Source organism: Nycticebus coucang, chromosome 2, assembly GCF_027406575.1.
Source record: "Nycticebus coucang isolate mNycCou1 chromosome 2, mNycCou1.pri, whole genome shotgun sequence".
NCBI classification, from domain to species: Eukaryota; Metazoa; Chordata; class Mammalia; order Primates; family Lorisidae; genus Nycticebus; species Nycticebus coucang.
Window position 1 is genome coordinate 33,907,394 of NC_069781.1, and position 6,000 is coordinate 33,913,393.

Genomic DNA, 6,000 nt, shown 5'->3' on the forward strand with positions numbered 1-6,000 from the left:
TCGTGACATGCCTGGATGTCTCCTAGGCACCTCAGATTCAACTGGGCACCAAACTGAATTTATTAATATTTTTCTTATGCTTTCTTCTCTTTTTAGATCTTTATCATCATTAAATATTGATAGACATCTTGTAGCTCAAGAGGTTAGTGATTAACTTTACTTTTTCATTCAACAAATATTTATTGAGCAACCTTGAAGTGTCAGGCATTGTTCTAGGCACTAAGGATACATTAGTGAACAAAACAGATAAACATTCCTGCCCTGCTGGAACTTGTATTATGGTGGAGGTAGGTGGTAAAGACAGTGAACAATCAATATAACCAAGGAGTAAATTATATTATGTGCTAGAAATTTCTATGGAAATCAAGTAAATTGAATAAGGGAGGGGTCAGGATTGTGGTGGGGGATGTGGGAAGGAAGGTCTAACATTTAAAATGGGACAGTCAAGCTAGGCTGAAATTAAGCAAAGTTCAATGCCACTTTCTGCCTCTCTTCCTTACCTGTGGGCATACCTGGCTGAGTTAAATTCCATGTATCCCTCAAAGCCCAGTTAAAATGTCATCCCCTTTGTAACTGCTGCCCTGATTCCATCACTATTACTTAAACGCTCTCTCCGTTACATCCCAGTCACAGCTGATCGTGTTGTTGCTCAGCCCATTTCTCTTCTGAGCTTGGGGACAGGTGCCCCGCATGTGCGCATGCGTGCACAGTTTGACACTTTCTCATCACTAGCCCACGCATCTCTGCTTCTCTGCCTGAGGACTTTCCCTCGGGCAAGGCTTCTAGTATAGAGAAGCTCTAATATGTTGAGCATATCGTACCCCCAGAAATGATCCTCAAATTGTGAGCGACAGGAGTGGGTAAAACTAATAAAGTTAATACTTCGGCAGCCCCATTCGCTGGTGTAGCAATTTTAGAATGTATTTCACACCGTCCCTCAGAAGCCCTTCGCAGGCTCTTAAGCGGCAGTTGCCCATAGACATTTTATTTATTAATATACTGTTTATTGGTATTTTGCCCTTCATGGTTTTCCTTTCTGCACCCACTTTGTGAATAACCTATCCACATCCAAATATAAATGCAGGTATCTTAGCATTTCATTTCTGAGCTCCTGTGGTCATATTGGGTTTTTCTTAATATTTTATCACTTATGGGCATTCGGCTATTCTACTAACTTGGGAGTTGCTTAATGCACATCCTCAAAATTCTATATTACTAAACATAGCACTTGACCCTTAATCCAAAATATTAAGATATCTGTATTTAGTGAAGAGTTTAATCAATTGCATCAGTGCAAATCTTGGCTCTGTCATTTAATAAACTGAATTCATGGGCATTATTTTGTGCTTCTGATTTCTCATTAGTAAACTGGGGATAACATTACCTACCTTGTGGGAATGTTCTGAGGATAAAATAAATAAAAATGTATGTAAAGATCTTAGTATGGTGCCTGCGCATACACTAACCATTCAACTAACATACGTCCTTTCCTGACTCTGCCTGCCTTTTTCTTTTTATTTATTTCTTTATTTCTTTATTTATTTTATTATTTTTTTTATTAAATCATAGCTGTGTACATCAATATGATCATGGGGCATCATACACTTGTTTCATAGAATATTTGACACATTTTCATCTCATTAGTTGACATAGTTCTTTAAAATAAAGGAACTGGAATAGCAATAGTAGTATTTCAAGTTTGATTGAAATATTAACATGCCTAAGCAGAGGCATTTTCTCTGAATACGAAGTACAATCGTAAACTGAAATATGTTTCTGTGTTTCCCTTCTATTCTTTTTAATCTAATAAAGATAGAGGTTTTTGAATGTGGCATCCTATATGGCAAACTTCCATTTATCTCTTTAAAATGTCTGATATAAATTGTAGAAATGCACTGCCAATAAAATCACTGTGGCCAAGTTGTCACCACAAGGCAGATGTGTGCACAAAAAGATTGCATTATTTATAACATGTGTTTGCCAACCAAAGAAAATGTGTTAATCAGTAGATACTAATTTTTCCCCTATTCCATATTTTAAAATAGTAACTTGAGGACAGAAACACAATTATTCAAACTGTGGTGACTTTAGAAAGATATTAAAATGTTACTTAAATCACTGATAACTACACATTATGAAATATTTTCAAAAGAAATATTTAATTGCTACTGAATATGCAAAATTTGAGGTTAGATGTTTAAGGCATACCAAGAGAAGTAAGTGTAGGGAGATTTTGAATTGCACATAAATGTATAGGATGAGGTTAAATCAAAATCATAAGAAAATGTGATCTTCTTACATTATGGGTTTAAAAGGGAGGCTGGGGCCAGTGGCTCACACCTGAAATGCTGTCACTCTGGAAGGCCAAGGTGGGTGAATTGCTTGAGCTTAGGAGTTCCAGACCAGTCTAAGAGTGAGACCCTGTCTTTACTAAAAATAGAAAACTAGTTGGGCCTTGTGGCGGGCACCTGTAGTCCCAGCTACTCAGGAGGCTGAGGCAAGAGGATTACTTGAGCCCAATTGTTTGAGGTTTCTGTAAGCTAGACTGAGGCCTTCACTCTCCACCCAGAGCAACAGAATGAGACTTTATCTCAAAAAAAAAAAAAAAATTAAAAAAATTTAAAATTACAAGAGGGAGCATTCCAGCAAGAGCAAAGGCCCTATAGCAGGATGGAGCTTGGTGGCTTTGTTAATAGAAAGAAGTATGTGACTTAAGCACAATGATAAAGGCAGGAAAATTTGAAGAAGATTATGGTGCTCCTTGTAGGCCATCAGATAATTTGTATTCATTGTAAATGAAATGGACTTACATAGAAGGCTTTTAAGCAGAGGAATCTCATAATCTCATTGTTTTTCTTTTTCTTTTAATGAAAGGATACTGGCTAACGTGTGATGAATACACAAAACTAAGGGGCAAATAAGAAAGTATAGTGGCCCAGTAGGAAAATTATTGCAGTTATTCAGGGTGGGAGGTAATGTTAGCCAGATACAGATGATGGGAGGAAAGGATAAAATTTAATGGTATAGTTGATAATATTGATAGATTGAATGTAAAAGATAAAGAAGGCATTAACAATGATGTTTACATTTATGGCTTGAGCCTGTGGGTGAGTGGTTACACCATTTATGGGGCTGGGAAAGATGGAGGGAAGAATACATATGGAGGGGCAAAATATGCATTTAGTTTTCTAATATACTAAAGAAATTTAGATTCGTGGGGTCCAGATGGAAAGAAAGGTCTGAGTACACATGGAGGAGTTGTTGGCATGTATATTCAAAATCATGGCAATAGATGAGCACTCCGAAAAAGTGCAGAGAGAAATGAAGCTGGTAAAATGGAGGAGGTTAAGAAGAATGAGAGGGAGTAGGTGGAGAGGAGAATGGTCAGGATAACTTGGTGTTATAGACACCAAGAAGGATGAGTATTTCATGAAGGAATGGTGCACTTTTGAAGATCCAGTGAGAGCAGAAAACATGGGGGTCATTGGAGACTTTAATCAGCACAGTTTTAGAGAAATGGTGGGGGTGGAAGCTAACCAGCAATGGATGAGGAGTGAACCGCTAAGAGGGGAAGTGTAGACAGTGTCAGTTGACAACTCTGGTAGGGAGTTTGGTCAGGAAAGGGAACAGAGAAATGGGAAACAGAGAAAGAGGAGGTCAGGAAATAGGTCTCACCTAATATGCACAATGTGAGGGTGTTCAGCATGCCCCCTGGGTGAGGGGCTCAACTACAACTTGAACCTTACCTTAGAATTGAAAACAATGTAACCTAAACATGTGGACTGTTATATTAATCTTAAATTAAAAAAATTTTTAAAAATTTGATGGATAATGATAGACAGCGTTTCCGCTAGTGAGAATAATTTCATACTGCACGAGAATGATGCCCAGAGACTATCAGGAAGCAGAGTCTTTGAAAAACGAAGAGCAAATGAACATGGACTGCATACAAAGGAACGGCCTCGGCTGAGTGCTGGGAGGGAGACACCTTCACATTGTACCTGAAGGGCAAGAGAAGACGAGTAGAGAGTCAGATTGGTTTGGTGATAGGAAGAAGTGGAACTTCTTGTATAATGGCTTCTGTTTGCCTGTGAAGTATGAGGCAAGATCCTCACAAGTGGTGGTGGGGTGGGTACCAAGAGCAATAAAAGTAGCTGGGTTGAGAACAGAAAAATAAGCTTCTTGGAGAAGAAGTTCAGGATGTTCATAAAATTAATTGCACATGAACTTTATGGACACTCTGTATAGTAGGATGGCAGGGTGTTAGTGAATGTCTATCAAGGGCTAGTGATTATGGTGTTCACAAATTTAAAGTGACACTAATTACACCAACTTTCCCAGTTGTGTGATTTTTCTCAGTAGTTTTTGTTATTATGTTTTGATTAGAAATTGAAATCATGTCCTAATGTATATATCAACATATTAAATACATAAGATTTAAATGGATAAAAGTTATTTTCTCTTCAGCAGTTTCTTTCTTTACTTAATTTTTATTAAATCATAACTGTACACATTTATGGGGTACAATGTGATGATCTGATATACCACGTGGAATTCTTAAATCAAACTGATTAACATAACCATCACTTCACCTACTTATTTTTGTGTAAGACATTTATAATATACTCTTAGTTGTTGTGAAATGTACCCTTGAATTGTGTACATTAGGTGAGATCCTGCCAAATAACCTCTTTCCACTCTCCCTCTCCCCTGCCCTCTCCCTCCTCTCCTCTTGTTCTTTCTAGACTATCTTTGTGTTTTATCATTCATATGAATGAAAAGATTCTTAATGAACACCTGCTTGGAGTTAGGCACTCAAGATTGAAGGATAGAAATCATTGTTTCTGCTAGGAAACCCATAAAATAGCAGTGTCACAGGCAATCACAGAGTAACTATGTTCCACTCACATCAGCCTACAAGAGCATGCTGGTGTAGGCTATGTAAACATTGCTTTGTGCTGCATATATGAGTCTTCCAGTTGGAGAATTCATAACAACCCTATGACAAGAAATAAAAAATTAGCAACCATAGGATTATGCCAGCTAGCATTTCTGATGTTCTATTCTCTTTTCTACATGTAAATGTTGGATATACTCATATAAAATAATTGTCTGAATAACCTGATATCCTATATCTTACACTAAGTCAGAATCTCCACAGGTAAATTAAATGTGTTTTGCAAATTTAAATGCTAGTTCTGTCACATGTGTACATTCCACCCGATGATATGTGCTAGACCAGACATCCTCAAACTTTTTAAACAGGGGGCCAATTCACTGTCCCTCAGACCGTTGGAGGGCCAGACTATAGTTAAAAAAAACAAACAAACTATGAACAAATTCCTATGCACACTGCATATATCTTATTTTGAAGTAAAAAACCAAAATGAGAACAAATACAATCACACCACCTCATGTGGCCTGTGGGCCACAGTTTGAGGACCCTGTGCTAGATGATGTGTTGAACACTGTAGGATAATATTTAGAAATAAACATATCCTACATCAAGCACACAAAGTGAACTCATTGTGAGTTTAAAACGGCTTACTATTCTTACAGAGGCTTAAGGGACCTGGGCCCCCTGGGACACACAGAGAGTTAGCTTGCCTGGAGTTAAAATACCACAAGCCAATTCTCTGAAGTTGTGCACCCCGTTAAGCCTGAGGCCAAAGGGCATGCTGCCCTTCCTCAGAGATATGGGCCAGAGGGTTGACGTATGTTAAAAACATATTGTCAGAGGTCTATAGGTGCTCTGCTATGAGGAAAGACATAGTCATTGCTTCATGCTGAGCAAACTGAGTGAACGCTTAAAGGTACTCTTCCATTAACTCTGTTCCCCTGTGGTTGCTTTCTTCTTTGTGATCTTTATTTAGATACCTACCTAAGAGATTAGTCAGTGTCTAGAAGAGGATGTTTACTACAGAAGTGATTGTGTTGATGTGGTAACAGGATATTTCCTTACAAGTTAATTTCAGATAGGTAAAATGAGGTAATGGTGAA